This window comes from Terrapene carolina, unplaced genomic scaffold, assembly GCF_002925995.2.
Source record: "Terrapene carolina triunguis isolate 2854851 unplaced genomic scaffold, T_m_triunguis-2.0 Scaffold112, whole genome shotgun sequence".
Classification (NCBI taxonomy): domain Eukaryota; kingdom Metazoa; phylum Chordata; order Testudines; family Emydidae; genus Terrapene; species Terrapene triunguis.
Genome location: NW_020664463.1, coordinates 12,118,953 through 12,139,403, shown reverse-complemented (window position 1 = coordinate 12,139,403; position 20,451 = coordinate 12,118,953). Strand labels below are relative to the sequence as shown.

At 40.0% G+C, this 20,451-nt stretch overlaps 1 protein-coding gene across 3 annotated transcripts in view; it reads right to left on the bottom strand.

Moving 5' to 3' along the window:
• LOC112109791 (proline-rich protein 5) overlaps positions 1 to 16,879 on the bottom strand; it is a 423,972-nt gene extending 407,093 nt beyond the window's left edge. For all 3 annotated transcript variants that reach the window (XM_026652268.2, XM_024213814.3, XM_024213841.3), the window contains exon 1: positions 16,714 to 16,879. The gene's annotated coding sequence lies outside the window, so the exon portion shown is untranslated. The remainder of the gene's footprint in view (positions 1 to 16,713) is intronic.
• Between the last annotated feature and the right edge of the window lie 3,572 nt (positions 16,880 to 20,451).

Genomic DNA, 20,451 nt, shown 5'->3' with positions numbered 1-20,451 from the left:
ACTATGACAGATCCAGACCAGTGGGGTACAGGAGTCTGATAGAGGGCAAATATACTGGTCACTGGATGAGTAGTTTTCTGTTCCCTGAGTGACCAGAGCAGGGGCTGCACTACAGTAATCAGGAACCTGCTAGAACCAGTTAAGGCAGGCACGCTAATTAGGATACCTGGAGCCAATTAAGAAGAAGCTGCTAGAATCAATTAAGGCAGGCTAATCAGGGCACCTGGGTTTTAAAAGGAGCTCACTTCAGTTTGTGGTGTGAGGAGCTGGGAACAAGAGATGCAAGGAGCTGAGAGTGAGCTGCTGGAGCTGAGGAGCACAAGTGTTATCAGACACCAGGAGGAAGGTCCTGTGGTGAGAATAAGGAAGGTGTTTGGAGGAGGCCATGGGGAAGTAGCCCAGGGAGTTGCAGCTGTCATGCAGCTGTTACAGGAGGCACTATAGACAGCTGCAGTCCACAGGGCCCTGGGCTGGAACCTGGAGTAGAGGGTGAGCCTGGGTTCCCCCCCAAACCTCCCAATTGACCTGGACTGTGGGCCCTTCCAGAGGGGAAGGTCTCTGGGCTGTTCCCCAACCCACATGGTGAATCTCTGAGGCAAGAAAATCTGCCAATAAGTGCAGGACCCACCAAGATAGAGGAGGAACTTTGTCACACAACTGATTTACATTAAACTGGTGCAAGTTCTGATTCTGGAGGGACCTAACAATTTTTCAATTTTTGCAATGGGAAATTTCAAAAAGAAATTAAACAAATTTTGTTTAATTTTGAATTGCATCTTTGTTTCATTTCTGTTTTTAAACACTGACTACACCAAAATTATTGAAATTGAATCAAAATGAACATTATTGATTGACTTGAAATGACAATGTTTGTTTTAACATTTCCATGGAAAAAAATGAACAAAAATTTTTGTTTGAAACATTTTCATTCAAAATCTTTGCAGGAAAAAAAAAGGAAAGGTTTATCAACCAGTTCTAATAGGTCAAAAAAGAAACATTGCCCAAATCAGCTCCAACACCGTTACAAACACTTTGTATGATATTTACCAAATTCATGGTCATAAGATTTTTTTAAATTGTAAATTTCATTATTTCAGATATATAAATCTGAAATTTCACAGTGTTGTAATTGTAAGGGTCCTGGCCAAAAGGGCATGGGGGGGGGGAGGGGTCCTCAAGGTTACTGTAGGAGGGTTGCTGTATTACCACCCTTACTTCTGCAGTGCTGCATTCAGAACTGGGCAGCTCGAGAGTGGCAGCTGATGGCCAGGAGCCCAGCTCTGAAGGCAGAGCCACCACCACCACCAGCAGTGTAGAAGTAAGGCATGGTATGGTATGGTATTGCCACCCTTACTTCTACGCTGCTGCTGGCGGGTCACTGCTTTCAGGGGTCAGCACCTGGCCAGCAGCTGTCACTCGCCCATGAAACGCTGGTCTCCCCTGTGAAATCTTATGGTCCATGACATGTTTTTCATGGCTGTGAATTTGGTAGGGCCCTAGTGATATTCAAAACCGAGCCCAATACTGAAATGAAGGGGGAAACGGTCAAAAATTAGATTACATTAAAAGTTGGACATGCTGCTCAGATGATCTTTGGAATTATTGAGGAATTCTTCTTGGGGGGTGGGGGGAGAATAAGAAGGTAGAGTCAGGTAAGCACATAAGATATTTTGTAAGAGAAGGAATACAGTGAAACACTAACAATAAGTATATGAAATTAACTACAAAATTAACAAACCAAAGGTGGCACTCATCCTCAAGTTCTGATAATCAAAGAGATTAATTATATCCTCAGTGTTTGCTTTAACAAATCCATAGCAGAACATACAAAATTATTCTTTTCCAAGTAGCTGAAAAAGAGCTATGAAAATACTGCAAATAGTGAGCCAAATTCTGAGCTGGTATAAATGGGAGCAAGTCCACTGACTTTAAATTAGCCAACTTTACTCCCTCCTCATGTTTTGATTCACAACCCTGCCTTTTAGTTAAGACATGAGAGCTACCAGAATTCATCCAATTGATTCTCCGGCAAAACCAAGAGAAGAGCTGACATTCCTGATATTTTTAAGATTAAAAAAAAAAGGCAGAAAGAACAAACAATAATAGCTTAATTAGTTAAATAAATAACCCATCTTTCAGATTTTTTTTATATATTATAAGATGCAAACTTATGGTTTTTTGCAGCCATTTGTGAGTCACCTTCAAAGGATGATGAAGAGTGAATGGTGAAAATGCTGCATTTGGTTTGCATGGGGAATTGAACAGTAACAAATAATAATACCAGGGATGATGATTTCTATGCCAAAAACCCTTTGTTTTACACATAGGAGGTATTAATCTGGTTATGTGCATTGGGAGTTTCCAGTTGATATTTCACGTTTTAGTTTTGACCATATAAAGCCCCAAGTGTCTTAAGACCTAGCTTCCTGACAGACTGCTTCTTTCATACCAACATAATCAGAAACTCAAGCTATATCTAATATGGCTCCCGTTCCCATAGTATATGAAGGCCTCACAATTTTTAATGTATTTATCCTCACAACACCCCTGATGAAGCATTGTTATTCTCATTTTACTGATAGGGAAGTGAGGGACAGAGTGGCTAAGTGACTTGCTGAAGGTCACACAGGAAGCTTGTGGCAGAGCAGAGACTTGGACCCAGGTCTTCCAAGTAGGAGGCTAGTGTCCTAACCACTGGCAGATAAGCAACTCCACTGACATTAGTAGGGTTACATGGAGTACAAGGTGGCATAGAATTTGGCCAACAGTATGCAAAACAGAAAACTTAGCTAAAGCACTGTTTAAAAAGGCTGACAACTCAGGAGTCTTGCCTACACTGTAGCTCCCGCTGGCTAACATAGTCATAGAGCAGGGGTAGGCAACCTATGGCACGCGTGCCGAAGGCGGCACGCGAGCTGATTTTCAATGGCACTCACACTGCCCAGGTCCTGGCCACCGGTCTGGGGGGCTCTGTATTTTAATTTAATTTTAAATGAAGCTTCTTAAACATTTAAAAAATCTTATTTACTTTACATACAACAATAGTTTAGTTATATATTACAGACTTATAGAAAGAGACCTTTTAAAAATGTTAAAATGTATTACTGGCATGCAAAACCTTAAATTAGAGTGAATAAATGAAGACTCGGCACACCACTTCTGAAAGGTTGCTGACCCCTGTCATAGAGTCTTACATCCTAGACAGGACCTGCATTTCACATGTAAAAAAACAAGCAGAAAAAAAGAAAACTAATTTTTTTCAGGTCTTTGCTGTACATCACAAGAAAAAAGAATAGTGGGACACAAGCCTATTTAATTTCCTTTATCGGTCACCTTTAAAGTCTAAAAATTGCAGCAAATATTGATTATACAAATCTGCTCCCCATTCATTTGACTTTCTTCCTGGGAAAATCTGACCTGAAATGAGCAGATTTGGTGGATTGAAGAGAACTGCTGGGTCCTCTGGTAAAATATGAGATGTGTTCACAAAACACACATCATTAAATGTGACAATAGAGAGAACAGCCAAGGAGCCATGAGAGCATAGTAAATCAGATGCTGCAGCAGTCAGCCAGCGAGCACACTGGAGACATGCATTTTGAATGCAGTGAAAAGGCCAACTTAATTCTTCCTGAATAAGAAATCCTCTCTCTTGAGATAGGCACTCTTATCTCCAGAATCCAGTATCCCTAGCTAACAAGAAAAATGCTATTTCCCCAAGAATGTATTAGCCAGACTGGCTCTTCAAAAAAAAAAAAAAAAATGGATGGAGCACACCCTCGATGTTTGGACAGAAAAGATTTCTGATGGATGAGTCACTGAAATTAACACCAGAGTTCTGCTCCCTCCCACTCCCCGTTTTTTCTTTCAAATATTCTCAGCATCTAGAAATGGGCAATTTAGAAGACTTACCTGTAAATACTGTCTTAAAATAAATCCCCACCTGCATGTTTTGTACTTCTTTGCAGCAAGTCAGTTTCACAAAAAGTGTGTTGGATCCAGTGGGAATTTTTCCAGTTTTGACCCTTCATTTCAATGGGAGCAGGATGACATCCAAGCAGTGGAACAGGGGATGATTATTCAGTTTGGTACTCATATCACAAAATGAGCATGACTTTCATAATACTCATTATAACCAAAAATTGCTTCTGTTGTGTTGCTATCATTCATACAATACTGTACACTCCTCCATTTTGTTTGTTTTTGTGGTAGAGGAGATTGAATTGAATGTAGAAGAAAGCAAAACAGAGCAATAATGTATCAATTAAATTAACTTGTCATGTTCTCACCTAGACCTTCAGCTTTTGTTTTCCAATCATTTATTTCTTTTTGTAATTTTTCAAGCAAAGTTTAAATGGAAAAGACCCATCTCCGGAATTAGGAATGAAGATACACAACCAAACCAAAACAAGAAAAAAATGCAGGGTGACAAGATTACTGGGAACTCTTGACTCAGTTAATTGGAAGGATTAGAGTTGGGTCTGCTATGTGATTGCCCAAAGATGCTAAATTTGGGTCTTGCCCTCTATCTGGCAGTAGGACTTAATTGGGCAGATTCACAGTTACATTACTTCCGTTTTACACCATTTCAGTGGAATTATATTGGTGTTAAACAGGAGAAATGTAGTGATGAATCAAGCCCACTGACAGTTCACTCTACATATTACTGCAGTCCTTATACGATCCATGGGCCGCAGACAGCAGCTGTATTTGATCAGCCAAAAGAAAGCCAAACAAATAATATTATTATTTCTTATTTGATTAACAGTATCACTAGATTTCCCAATGAGGGATCAAGGCCTAACTCTACTAGCTGTTGTACAAAAATAGAATCAAAGACAGACCCTGCCTTACAGAGCTATAATCTAAATAGGAGCTAAGCGTGCATTAAACAAATTAGAATTCTCTATCTCTTACTGACCATCTTCTAAGGTACCAACATGACCACAGGTATCTTAATGAGAACAATATCTAAAGCTCGCAATCCAAGCTGGTTGCTAGGAGGTCATAAAATGCAATGCATGTTGTACCTTTCCTTCCCAGAGCCTGGGATCATTGCCCCAACTGCCAGAGACTTCAGACTTGTCTTCACTGAACAAGAGGTCTGTAGCTCAAAAGCTTGTAACTTCCACCAACAGAAGTTGGTCCAATAAAATATATTACCTCATCCACTTTGTCTCTCTTTTTGTCTTCACTAGACTTTTGTACCTTGTATTAACTGACTGCCAATTAACTCAGTGTAATTATTACTGGAACTGGTCAGAAAAATTTTCATCAAAACAGTTTTTTGACAAAAAGTGCTGTTTTCATCTAAGCCAAAACATTTCAAGACTTCTCAATTTTGACAAAAGTTGGTTCAGAAAAAACAAAACAAAGGATTTCCATAATGTCAAAATGGAACGGTTTTATTTTTTCTTTCAAAACAACTTTTCAAAATGAAATTCTTTGGTTTGTATATATATTTTTGTTTTTAAGTTTTAAAATAGTTGAAATCGGAATGAAATGTTTCAACTGACCAAAAGCTAATTGGTTTTGGAATAGCTTTTTGCAGGAAATTTTAACTTTTTTTTCCCATTTCAGAATGGAAATTTTTTTGGAGTCACAGAATTACCTGTGAAATGAAAAATCTGGTTCCCGACCAGCCTAGGTAACATGTTTGTAAATACTTGTGTGGACACTATCCACATGTTTCCTCAAGGCTACAAATAATTTTTAAACCCGAGGATCAGCATAGGATAAAGAACAAAACTGGATCAAAGGGGTGGGCAGTGTCCAGACTAGCCTTTACAATCTTGTTAAATATCTTGAAGTACAAAAGTCTATTGAAGACAATCCCCAACAAAACACCCAAGACTGACCTGGCATCCTAATTCACATGGTGTTATAATTTATATTGCTACGCCATCACACCTCCATAAAATTGACAACAGATAAGTATAGCCAAAAAGGACAAAACCTTACTAAAGTCATCTACAATTCTGGAATGGAAAGAAGTGAATTGCTGGGAAATAAAACACAGATCATCAGCAGCAACCGGTGCTTGTGGCATCAACACCAGCACCAGGTAGTAGAATTTCCAACATAAGCAACCAAAAAAAGAGCACACAGTTCTGCTTAAGGTCCCAGAACAAAACAATATAAAATTAAATAATGCACTTAGATATTCTAAATACAAAGGTAGTACTCTACAGAGAGAGAATCTAATACTGCACAGCATACACTCGGATTACCTCAACTCCAGTGCTTTCTCAGCACTCATACAACACAGCACTTGTGTCCCCCAGCCCATTAAAATCTTTCTTAGCAGCTTCGGAATTAAACTACACGCATCTCCAGCATCATTTAGCAATGCAGAGCCAAATCAACAATTCAGAGAGGCTGCACACCAACACCCTCAGGACTATAAATGGATTCTTGTTAATAAGCAAGGGAAATAAATGAAAAATTAAACTGACTGCTGTTCTGAAGTCTCTCTCAGGAATCTGTGTCACTACTATGCCTAAGGCTTTTTACTATATTTTCAAAGAAGAAAAATATGGGCTTTGTTACAGAGTCAACAAAACACAGGGCTGCTTGTTAAAGCTCAACCAAGCAATTATCTCTTTCTTAAAAAGTTGTCCCAGACTTTTTATAGCATGACAATTGCCCAGTCACATTATGCTTTCACCTTGCTTTCAGCACAGCATACTGTACCTCTGACATGTCATCATTTTCTCCTAAATACACTAATTCCATTGTATTTCCTGTTCTTCACTCTGCCAGGTTAACAACATTCACTGCGTTACTGCCTTTTTCATACAGGCAGACAGGAGAATGTACAGAACACAGCTTGACAGATATGATGTAGTTAAACATCAAGCCTAAACTAAAGGTGTGTCAGACTAGATGATCATGATGATCCCTTCTGACCTTAAAGTCTGTGAGTCATTTACTTACATATGGGTATGTGACTTTGGTGTCCAGGAACAAGGTAACAATAGTTAGAGCTAGTGGCAGCACAAACAGGTGTTGTGCCAGCACCCCACATACAATACAACCCCACTTGTCATCAATAGAATTTAAAGATGTTTATACAGGAGGTCAGTATCATTATCCCCATTTCACAAATGGAACAACTGAGGCACATAGAGGTGAAGTGACTTGCTCAGGGTCATCCAGCAAGCCAGTTTCAGAGCCAGAATAGACTCGAGATCTCTTGAGTCTCAGCCCACTAAGCCACACTGCCTAAAAATACACATACATACCAAAGATACACCCTGCACATACTAAGCTCTACAAGTGAAACTTAGTTCTCCCAACCCGCGACACCCCTATAGTTCCAATGTTGGATTTTTTCCTGGAACACTGGCTGCCAGCTGTATGATGGTTTTATATGGACAAATGTCCACCCCTCCACCCCACAAAAAAAAACCTAAGCTAAGACCATATTAGCTCATACCTCCTTGCTATCTAAGTGTGAATTTGCATAGACAATCCAGGATGGAAGGCTGTATTAGCACACTAGATCAAGCAGCCCCCTTCTGTCTATGCACTGCTGAGCAGTGAAAATGAGTATAAACCCCAGTCTCAGCTTACCAGATTTAAAAGATGTGTCATTTCCTTTTGGCGTCCTATGGGCCAAATCCTTCCCTGGTAAGTGCAGTGAGGTACAGCAGGATCTATACTAGATGTGTCCACTGCTCTGGGGATCCTGAAAGACTGGGCAGAATACACCAGACGTGCAGTGGGGTGCATTTCACCACTGTTATGAAAAGGAGCAGTGTGTGCCCCATTTAGCATATACTGGTGATGGCGGCACCCACACTAGCTGGCTGGGGCCCAGAAATGCCCCTCTGGAGTTGCTAGTGAATGAATCAGCAGAGTAGCAGACCCCCTCCTCACTCTTCCCGCCAAGTGCACCAGCACAGCATAGGCAACCTCTAGCCACAAAGCATGTTCTGCACTGATTTAGATGTTATAAAATTCCACTGAAGTCAATAGGACTTTATAGGGTGCTAGGCAGCACAGAATTTGGTCAAGAGCATGCAAATGCAAAATGCTTACAGGGTTCTTCTATTGTCCTTTTAAAAGGACATGCTAATACTGACTGATGAAAACAAATCTCAATGGAATCACATTCTCTCTCTATAATAAAAGCGTATCTATAATGCAAAACTGAAGAATAAACAAGTGTGGAGTGATGAGAAGAGGGCCTGGGCTCAAGCATCTCTGTTTCCACACCTGAAACTGTGACTCTGAATAAGAAAATCATAATCCAGACAGTAGCCTCCAGTGACTGGATACAGAATGCTCCATACACCTTGCAGTCCACAAGGCAAGTATCAGTAACGTTAGTAGACCTATATAATTGTTCATGATTTCATAGATTCATATATTTTAAGGCCATTATGATCTTCTAGTCAGACATTCTGCATAACTCAGGCCATGGAACCTTCCAAATCCCTCACAAGAATATGCAGCAAAGGGAGATCGGTGTGCATACTAGTGATTTTCATCTTATCACTGTAAAATTTGATACTCCTTTAACTAGATAAACTATTTAAAAAAACAACCCAAAACAATCAAGCCAGACCACAGTAGTGGAATACTTACCCTAAGCATTCACCAGCCAGTCACTCGGATGAGATTGTTACGAAAATGTGTGTGAGAATAAGCATCTCATCATAACCTAAGCAGACAGATGAAAGGTATACCCTGTCTGCTTAGACTCTTTAGAATTTCAAATGTTCATGGGAAATGAGATCTGTTTTTGTAAAAGAGAAGCATTGGTGTGCAATTTATTCAGATGTTATGATACGACCTCTCTCTAAATTGGATGATTTCCCCTTCCATTCCTAGAGACCTGTATATGTCTTCCTCAGCTAAGAGCCCTGAGATCCAGAATAAATAATCAACGAAGAAGGAATCCACTCTACATGCATTGTTTGTTTAATTATATAAGGAGAAAGTATCAGATACTAATGCAGACAGAATGTTACAAAAGAGCAGGGGAAGGAGTAATTATGGCATGGAAAGAGACAAACACTTAGCTCTTTACATTATTAAAGTGCTGTGCAAATATTCATTGATTAATCCTAAAGCACTCCTGTTGGGTAGGAAAATTGCATGCAGTGTTCTATCCATGCCGGCCCCAGGATATAAAAGAGACAAGGTGAGTGACAGAATATCTTTTATTGGACCAACTGAAGGCCCAGATTCAGATATCTTAAGGGCCAGATTCAGATATTCTTACTCATATTGAATAGTATATTACTTCTCAGTTGACTGCACTGAAGTCTAAGAGATCACTTGTGAAGTAAAGTGCTACCCACCATGAGTAAGGGTATCAGAATCTCATGTCCCACAGTAAATCCATTAGAGAGATGGGATTAGAACTCATGAGTCCCAGAAATCTTCACAAGACCTAGCAAAATGGGAGCTACTTAACTTCAACATATGAGGGAGAGTAAGTCATACCAAGATGATATCAATTCCACATCTCCCAAAGGCTGCTGTTGAATACTCCCAAGAAAGGAAGCTGAATCCACTTGACTCAATAAAAGTAGACAGTGGGCAAGACAGATAACAGCATATTACCAATGCCAAAAAATTGCCTCTAAAATACCATAAGACACAGGAATATACAATTTGCTATATCAGATGAGACCAATATAAGTCTGGTATCCTGTCGCTGGCCGGGGCCAGTCCTGAGGCTTCAAAGAAATTTAAAGAAACCCACAATGCATCCAACAAGTTGTGCAATGTTGTACACAGAATGGAAAATTTCCTTCCCGACCGCATGACAATCATTTTACACTCTGAAATAATACACTCCAATTACCCTTAGTTTGTTATCTTGCATGCATAGCTATACACAATATTAGTGGTCATAAAATTACCCTGGAGCAGAATCAACAAATTCCACAGTAAGGCATGCAAAAAAGAGATCCAGCAAAATCTAATATAAAACAAAGTCAAATACAAACACTTAAAAGCATGTCTACCCAGGGTAATTATTTGATAATAATAAAAGGACAAGTTGTGCAGTGGAAAACTGACTCAGAGTGGGTTTATATAAATTAGAGAATTTATTTCAGAAGCATAATGTTAAGCCAATTTTGATCCATATAGCCAAAGCTCAAAAAGACTAGATCCAACCTTTGGATTCTTAACTGACATTTTGAAACATCTGGTTCTGTAAAACTGGGGAGGAGTCTAAACAGTCTATCTATACGGGGAACAAATACTTAATAATGGCCTCTTCAATCTAGCATAGATGGTATAATGCGATCCAATGGCTGGAGGCTGAAATTCAGAAGGGAAATACAGTGTAAATTTTGAACGGTGAAAGTAATGAACCACTGGAACAATTGCAAAGGTCATGGAGGATTCTCTGTCACTGACCATTTTTAAATCAAGATTGGATGTTTTTCCAAAATATCTGCTCCAGGAATTATTTTGGGAAAGTTCTGTGGCCTGTGTTATACAGGAAATCAGACTAGATGATCATAGTGGGCCCTTCTGGCCTTGGAATCTCTGAATCTATCAAAGTTGCTTCTCAAGTTTCAGCAAGTGTACAAAGATTAATTTATAAAGGAATCAACAAAGGAAAATGTATCATCCAACAGTATCACTCAGCTCCTTTTGCCATTACTGGCAAAATTTGAAGGAGTAAGATGCTCAAGAAACAGTTACTTTCTAGATTTTCTTCAGGTGATAGAATTCTACTTGGGGCAAAGGATATAATAGAATCATTGTGTATCTCAATCCTGACCTTCAATAACCATTCATTATATAGCATCTTCTCTTCCCCTTTCCTCCCACCAATGAAAACCAAATGGGGACACATGATGAGACAATATTTGTTATATGGAGTAAAGACACTCATTTCAATTGCCAGCTATATAAGCAAACATACATTTGTTGAGTCACAGGACCTTAGGAGTTAGATATTTTCTGTATCTATTGGTTCATCCCCTCCATCTGCAAGTGTTGCCCATGCTAACGCATTATGACACCGTGTCTCTGATTAGGCCACCTACTGATGTTTGAGTCTACTACTCCCTCTAAGCTAGTGAATCTGGTCATTTAGCTCAAGCAGTAGAGGCTTATGCTTTTAGATACAGAGTCTCCAGCTCAGTCCCCAAAGATGACCTAGCCAGGAGTGTCATTACATTGGATTCTATTATATTATAAATATACCTACAGTGTATTTTCTGGAGTTCTATGCAGTTTACTTTTAAATATCCCAAGCAATGAGGTTACCACCATTTCCCTCAGAAGACTATTCCACCGCTGAATAATTACCATGTCTGGAAGCTTTTCTGACATTCAAGTTAAATTTTCTTTTTTAGCCCATTAATCTTAATTATACCCCCTTATACAATGCTAAATGATTTATCTCTATTTTTAGTATCTATATCCAAAACTGTAAACTGTTCAATCCCCGCCTCCGCTCAATCACCTTAGTCAATCTATACAGATTCATTTTTTAATCTTTCCTCATAAATCAGTCCCTTCAGTCCCCTAACCAGTGTTATTGATCTTTTTTCAAATGCCTTCACTTTGCTAGTATCTTCAGGAGCTCTGAATTTAATATGGCGTCCCAAATGCATCCACTCAAAACCCGTAGAGCCTGTTGTCCCCCTGGTTCATAATAATGATGTGATGGAAAATTGCATTGGCCTGTTTTGCCACCGTATTGTATTGCAAACTCATGTCTAATTTGTTCTCCGTTATAACCCTCAGGACTCTTTCAGTACTATTATTTCCCAAGGTATTCCCCCACATTAAGTATGTGTGTTAATTTTCCTCAAATGTTATTTTTGTGCCTTTTTTTCTACCCTTAAGTTCACTTCAGGTGTCTCTATGTTGTTTCTCAATGGAAATATCCACAGACTGAAGTTCCTAGCATGAAAGAACAAAACGGACCCTTTTCAGTGTCACCATCTTGCTTTTTGCATGAGGGTGGCAAGATTGCAAAGAAACATTATTCTTATCTAGGAGATACACCACCAAGTTTCCCATAAAAATTTGCTGCTTCATTTGTGCACACATACAGAGTAAGAGATTTTATGTAGTGATGTATCTCTTACTAATCAAAATAAGCTTCAAATCATCCTTCAGTCTCTCAGGCAGATTGAGTTTCAACCTGATCAACACAAAGGAGTGCATTGTGGCTGCCTGCACTATATGACTGACTGATGAGCAAAGATGGGTCTTCATTTCTACAACCTGTGTGAATCTTCCAGCCATCACAAGGAAATATATAAATAAATAAATACAGCACGTATATGTTGCTTTTCATCAGTAGATCTCAAAGTGCTTTGCCACAGAGGTTAGTATCATTACCCCCGTTTTTCAGACAGCAAAGGTAACAAAGGTGTAAACACCTTTGAAGAGGAGAAAGATTTTAAACAGAATAAAATTCCAGCCTCATTTTTTCCACCTGCCATTGTTTTGAACTAGCTTTTAACCAGGACTATATTCATTCCGAGCAAAATTTTTCAGAAAGATTATTCTACTAAGGAAATCTCAAGATCATTATGTGGCATGTTCTGATTTAGCTGTCAGATTTCATTTAGCATTCAGTACTAGTCCTACATTTTGGCTTGCCTGGAAACTCTAAATGCAAATATATTTGCATGGTAGTTTAAAGGAACAATGACAGAACCTTACCTTACACCACAATTCCCCCTTTCAGCTCCATTCTACCCCCATGCCATACACACAAATTCCAAAAGCACCAGATGGTTTAGAAACAAGCTGGTCCTTACTAATGGTCTGATTCTGTGGAGGACATCAACCGGCCATTCTGCACACACTTAAATACACAATTTAAACATCCTTTAACAATCATCTGTAGCCTGAATGTTAAATTTTGATCTTCAAACTTGTGAATACACAACCAGTTTCCCTTAATAAAAACTAATCACAACAATTCTGAATTATAGTTACCCTAATATTACATTTTTCATCTTCAAAGAGAATTAGCTAATTAATCTTCATGCCACAAACAAGTCGTAGAAAAAGCAAACACCCCACAGAGGACATACTTCCAGACATGCAGTAAGCAATTTTCATTTCTGTTCTTTGTGCATAGTGTCAGTGAGTTCTGATTAATTACTGGACCACAGATGTAGGCAGATAACTACCATTTCTCGTCATTCAGCAAACATTAATACAACCTTAAAAATAAAGAGAGTACAATTGATCAAGTGATTGTGACCAGAACTTTTGAAATAATTCCTGATCTTACTTACATGGGTGTAAACTAGAAGAAACTGGCCTGAAGATAATAATGGTGTTAAATCAGTTTAAAACTGGTTTCAATGAGATCAAAATAGGACCCAGTGGCTTTACTTCTAATGTAACTATGCTAGTTCTCCATACGAAGGGCTGGGTTCTGAACTCACTTACCTTACTATAAATGTAGAGTAATTTCACAGTAGACCTCACTGTGATTTACAGGGGGATAAGTGAGATCAGAATCTGTTCCATAATTTCTAAAGCTTTCCAATTATGTAGTGAAAATACTCAGTTTTGTTCTTCAGAGGTGCCACACCTTTTTTTGTTTTGCTGGTTTATTAACTAGGAAAACTGATGCTCTAAAGCAGTGGTTTTCAACTTGGGGTCCGCAGACCCCTGGGGGTCCACAGACTATATCTAAGATTTCCAAAGGGATCTGCACCTCCATTTGAAACTTTTTAGGAGTCCCCAAATGAAAAAAGGTTGAAAACCACTGCTCTAAAGCGAAGAAAACTCAAACTAGGCCAGAACCTTTGTTGGTCTAAATTGGCATTGTTTCAGGATCTGGATCAATCTATTTTTCCCCCCCAATTATTATCCTTTACAGCATTCCCTCAAATGTATAGTTAAAGCAGGAAAAAGCTATTTTTTCTCATTATCTATTATTTTTGTTCAGTGATTAAGCACTACTTACATTTTCTATTACAATTCTAATATTTTTTCATAAGTGTTCATCGTATAGCTATAGAACATTAAATCTGCTGGCTTTCCACATAAAAAATTAAAATACTTTTACTGGCTTTCTTTACAGCTGCTATATTTTACTCCTACAATTCTACCTCCTGTTAAAAAAAAAGTCTCCTCCAGAATACATTTTAGTAAAGAGGGAAATTGATTACAACTGTGGGATCAGATTTTCAAAAAAGCTTAGGGGCAGTTTTTCAAGAGCAAAGCACCCACAAATAGGAGCCAAATTCTGTGCTACACTGAGGAGCTCGGACTGTGGCACTTACGGCCATGTTTAAAAATAAAAAAGAGAGAGAGAAAGAGCTCAGAACCTAATATGAGGAATTCTTTTGAAAATCTGGCCATTTATTTTGGTGCTAAAATGGGAGCAGAGCTGTTTTGAAAATCTGGCCGATTGTGAATAAGAAGTTATGGCCAGAATTGTTAAAATATTGTTCTACTTTAAAGTGACTTCCTCTACAAGTCCACTGGGAACAACTCTTCATTCAATATTCTTTCCAGCCTCTTCCTATAATTAGATTATTAATGAGAGAACGGAAGACTAAGCATCAAGTTATCCATTCAGCAGTGAGTGGTACAAACATCACACCCCAATCAATCCATGTTTCATAATAAGTAAAATATTTATAGATTACTATGGGAAACTATAAAATAATGTGTATTGTTCAGTTTATTTCTGGAATTAAATTTCAGTTATGCTTTTCTTTACCTAAGAGACGTAGTAATGAAAAAGGAGCACTCTCACTAGACAGCACTGCCCTTCCATGAACTTGGTGGCTATAGTATACCTTTATAATAATACACTAATCCCGCTATATCCTGGAAATCCACACGCATTGACTATGATAGCTGATTTATATTGCACTACTCAATTAATTCCAATTTCAAGAAAAATGGCTAATCAATCAACTGACATTCCCCTTCCCTCGCTCAATGGATAAAAGGCTTCTTACCTTTCATCTTCTCTCTCACCATTTGTCCTAAATGAAGATCAACACTTTACTCTTAGACTATTACAGATTGTATCTTTTGTTTATTAAACGTGTCGGTAAATGTAATCACTGATTGTTTCCTGTAATTTAAAATGAAATGCTTAAAAGCATGCTGGCTGGAAATTATGAACACTATAAAGGCTAAATCATTTCCTTGATGCACTTTTTGCCCTTTCCAAGGCTGTCTGCTATTGGTGATTTCACAATATTAAAACACAGACATTCCCCAAATTAATGTGGTCTTGAAGAGTATTAAATCACTCAACCTTCATAAAATTATCAGATTTGTTATAACTTGTCAAAATTATCAATAACTGGACACACAAAAATGGAAATATACAACCCCATCCTATGAATTCCTGCTCATGCATATAGATCTCACTCACATGGATAAAGATTACAGGAGTTGATCCACTGAAGAGAATTTTATAGTCAAATCCAGTTAGAAGAAGAATGTTATCTGGACAAAACTACTATGTTTTTGTGTATCAGCCTCAGTTATATTTTAGATATGTATCTCTGATGTGAAAGGTGACTGCAAATACATGAATTCTATATTCATATGATATGTTAAAACATCATGTTGGCAAGCAAATATGAGGGCTAAATATCAACCTAGCATTCACAGAAACATATTGGGTAAGCAACTACTAAAACTATGTTTTACTATAAATAATAGAATGCACAGAAATATTAACCAGAAATCTTGCTGAATATCTCTAAGACAATGTTAGTTAATGTATAAAGGTTTTATAAATCTCTCTAATTTAAAACTCCTTACTTAGTATACTTACTATTAAAAAGCCACCAAAATGGGAATGTTAAAATAGATTAAAATGTATATTAAATGGCTAAGTTATAAGGGTTTCACAATGCTATTGCTTTATTTTCTATTGCATAGTTTATTTCAAAAACTTAAATATTGTCAACAAACACATTAGAGATACCACCACCATCGTTAAACCACTGGACTATGTATTAGTTTCTAAGCACAGTTTGAAATAGACTAGGAATTCCCACTACATTTCAGCTAAAATGCAGTTTCCACTTGGGAAAAAAAGGTGTTTTCTTCTTCTGATTTTCTGGAGAAATACATGAATCAGAAAGAAAAGAAAAAAAGATCAAAACTACTTTTTCCCAATACCCAAATCTCTCTCAATGAACAACAGACCCGTTGTCTAAAGTCCTGCTAACTGTGCTACAATTAGGTGATTTCCAAGTATTTAACAAGTCATCCCTTGAGAAAGGATACATACAGGTGCAATTTATGTATTTGCCTTCAGTGGGTCTCTGGGGTTTGGAAAATCAAACACATCTCCCTAGAGACCATTGTTGACGGCACCAAAACATTTCCTTGTTCAAACCAGATCGTTTTATTTCATTTTATCAAGGTTCCCCTAGCCTAGCGCCTCGTGTCTATATCCTCATATGAACCTGTTACCAATCAGAAATTTACAGTAACTCGGGATAACCCTACCAAGAGAAATCACAGGACCACTGTAGCTGCTGGGCTTAGGGTGGGGCTGGACGCTGTTGTCACTCAAAGGTGCATGTTGTTGATGAGACCTGCATGTGCAGTGATAAAGCTAAAATAAGTTATGCAGCGGCGTTTGCTTTTAATACCCCTAAATGGGCATCACTCACCCCGCTGCTGGCCCATTCAGGCAATTCCCATTTAAACTCTCTACCCTCTACTTCACCCCTCAGAATAGCTACAAGTCACACACAGGACAAAATAACAACCTACCAGCAGCGCCTATAAAGCCAGAGCTATCCCCGTCCAGGCATGGCCCCCCTCTGCCTTGCTTCTGCTGCCTTTGGCCGAAGCGGTGGTGGTGCGGGGGTCCCCTCTCTCTGAGCACTGCCCGGGTGGAGGGGAGCTCAGCTCCCCCGCCATTCGCAGCCACGCGGAGCCTGTCCCCCCACACAGCCGCGCAGGGAGGCTCTGCAGGAATGTGCCAGCTACACAGACATGAGCAGAGACACCCACCCCCTCGCTCCACTCACCGCGTGCGCTCGCAAGCCGGGGAGCCGCTCCGTACGTGCAGAGGAAGAGGGGCTGCGGGTGGGGGGGAGGCAGCAGGAACAGAGCGCCAGTCAGTCCACCGGAGCCGCCTGCATGGCGGTCACACGCCGCCTGGGCTATGGCAGATATTGCATCTTGCTGCCATTTTCCTCTCCCCCTTGGATTTATGTGGCGGTGGGCTGTGATGATCGCACCCTCTCTTCCTCCCCTCTCCCCCTGCTGCTGCTGCTGCGCGCACTGGAAGGTGCAGTCACCAGAGGGGAGTAGTTGAGATGCACAACGCGCTGCGCCTGCACTTGGCGCCCTGCCAGGACTTGGGGTAGGGGGTGGAGAGAGCAGACTGGAAAGCAGCATCCGCTTCGCAGACAGTGAGAGAGAGAGAGCGCGCAAGCAATAAAAAGCAAAAAAAAAAAAAAAAAAAAACCCACCCTCAAGAGTTTGTCCAAGACGCCACGAGGAGCAAGAGAAGTGTGGGAAGCACGGATCGGCTTCTCCTTTTGTTCTACTGCTTCCTGGCCCAATTTAAAGAAACCACAGGGTGGCTCTCCAGATTCCCCCTTCCAGACCCAACACGGTAACATGCAAACTGACTGAGTCCCATGCTCTTAACTACAGCCGCGGGACACTCAGAAGTTCCATTCCGCGAAGAATCCTGACGTTCCGAAATTTCCCTTTCATCCCGATTTGGAGCAAAAAGTCCAAATTTCAAAATTTCCTACAAAACAAAATTTCTGGGGAAAAATAGTTTTGGAAATATGGAAATGACCTTTTTGATATGTAGCCCTTCAAAAAGGTCATTTCCATATTTATATATAAAAATTGGAACTATTGAACCAATCATATTGAAGTTGAAATGAAGCGCTTCAACCTTATCAAAATGAAATTTTCAAATACTTTTTCACTAAATTGATACATTCCCATTAAATGTTTCCTGCATGAAAACTGCTCTGTTGAAAAAATTTCCACCAACTCAACCTTCACTCTCCCTTTCTCAACCACTTAAATTAGGGTCTGTTGTGTTTCATGATTAGGTCAGAGGTGCTGATATAGACAATGGGACACAACACTGCGCTAAAAAGACTGGATGCTGAGTCAACGGTGCTTTGAAACAGCTGAAACTAGCAGTGAATCCTGTGTGTGCAAAGATGCATGTTGGTAGAGAGGTGGTTACTGTTTTTTGGTTATTCATTGATGACCTTGTTTGTTCAGCCTGTAAGTTAGTTTGCAGAACAATTGGAGAGATCAAACATGGTGATAAGACTGCTTTCTGCTCTGCTGAACTGTTGAATTGTTACTGCTGGGGGGGAAATGGTAATATCACAAGGACACTAAGTCGGATATTAAATTCTTAAAGGAAAGGCATGAGTTTAGCCAGAAGCTTGCTGGAGCTAGGAATGCAGGTGAACCAGTCTATCCATGTTCACCATGTAGATTTACCATTTGTCTGATAGGCTTGGTTCTTTTGCAGAGTTTTGAATGTGTTTTGCAATCAGTTGTGTAGTGGTAATTTCACACATGCAAAAACTATAAGTAATGTACAACACACTGGAGAAACAACTGATGAATGCAAAACTTGTGATATGAAACTCAAAGTCATGCAAAACTCACCTAGATTTGGGTTTCACTAGAAATTTAATATCAAGAACAGGATCATTGAGAGATTTGCTAAGACTTAATAGTGAACAATCCTAACCAGATTTATGGCTATGCATCGTGATTTCACGTGATTTTAATGAGAAACCAAGTGATAGTTGATGGTTTTACTTTGAGTTGTTGGATACATCAAACCCCAAATTCAAAAGAAATCCTTCAGGGATCTATACTAAATTAAGCTTTGTGCAAAGCAAATCCACTGCAAGTCTTGGCCACCTCTAATTGTACCTCATTTGGGAGGTTTGGTACCATATACTTAGGTTTCCTACCTTTTCTAATGGTTCTGTGAAAAGGAATGCTTGTGCCATGAAGCCTGCTGTCAAACTTTTGCAACGTTTGTAATTTTGGGTGTCAAACTACATCACGTTGCAATATCACAAGCCTCTAAATCAGGGATCGGCAACCTTTGGCACGCGGTCCGTCAGGGAAATCTGCTGGCGGGCCAGGATGGTTTGTTTACCTGTAGCATCCGCAGGTTCGGCCAATCACAGCTCCTCCTGGCCGCGGTTCGCTGTTCTAGGCCAATGGGGGCTGCGGGAAGCGGTGCGGGCCAAGAGATGTGCTGGCTGCCACTTCCCGCAGCCCCCCATTGGCCTGGAATGGTGAACCGCGGCCAGTGGGAGCTGCGATTGGCCGAACCTGTGGACGGTGCAGGTAAACAAACCGTCCCGGCCCGCCAGCGGATTTCCCTGACGGGCCGTGTGCCAAAGGTTGCCGATCCCTGCTCTAAATTAAAGGCACGTCAGCAGTCTTGTAAACCTGAGGTTCTCAACCTTTTTCTTTCTGAGGCCCCCGCAACATGCTATAATAACTCCTCGGCCCACCTGCGCCACAATAACTGGTTTTCTGCATATAAAAGTCAGGGCCGGTGTTAGGGGTTAGCAAGCAGGGCAATTGCCTGGGGCCCCCTGCGACAGGGGCCCCCATGAAGCTACATTGCTCAGGCTTCAGCTTCAGCCCTGGGTGGCAGGGCTCAGGGACCTGGGCTTCAGCCCCCTGTGGTGGGACTTCAGCTTTCTGCCCTGGGCCACAGCAAGGCTAATGCTGGCCTGCTTGGCGGCCCCCCTGAAACCTGCTCGAGAACCACTGTTTTAAACTATAGTTGTTTCAGCTGATCCTGCAGTGTGTTGTACACTCACTTCTCAATTCCTATTGATTCCAGTGGAAGTGTAGGGACATCAGTACCTTATTGGACTGGGGTTCCAGCCTTATTAATTAATGTATTAATAATAACTTCTGTAATAGCATCATACAAAAGTGACTAAAAAAAACAGATATAAACAAACTAAAAAAAGCAAAGATTACACAGAGAGAGAGAGTCAGAGTCTTCTCTTTAATGCCAAATTCTTCCCTTTAAATCAGTGAGAGCAGCACACATTTATTTGGCTCTTACAGAGGAGCAAAGAAAAAAGGACACTATAGAATACAGATGACAAACCTCATGCTACAAATCCTTGTATGTTATATCCTCAGAACTCCCACTGATTTAGATGAGCATTTTGCATGATGAGGGCTGCAGTATCAAGCCTGATACAAATTTAACTCAGTGACCCAATAGTCAAAGAATAGCTGCATATAAAGGGGGAGAGGGCGTTAACTATAAAAATTAGCTTAGTTGAACACAAGACTAAGGGGAAAATTGTGTCCTTATGAGTATGAGGTGGACTGAGGTGGGTTGGCAGGAGCAGAGCAACTACAGCCAAGCTGAGGGTGCGTATGGGGCCTAGAAGGTAGAAGGTCTGTGCTAATAAATAGAGCTGTTGGAAAAACGTTCATTTTTGGATGATTTTTTTCCAGTTCCCTCCC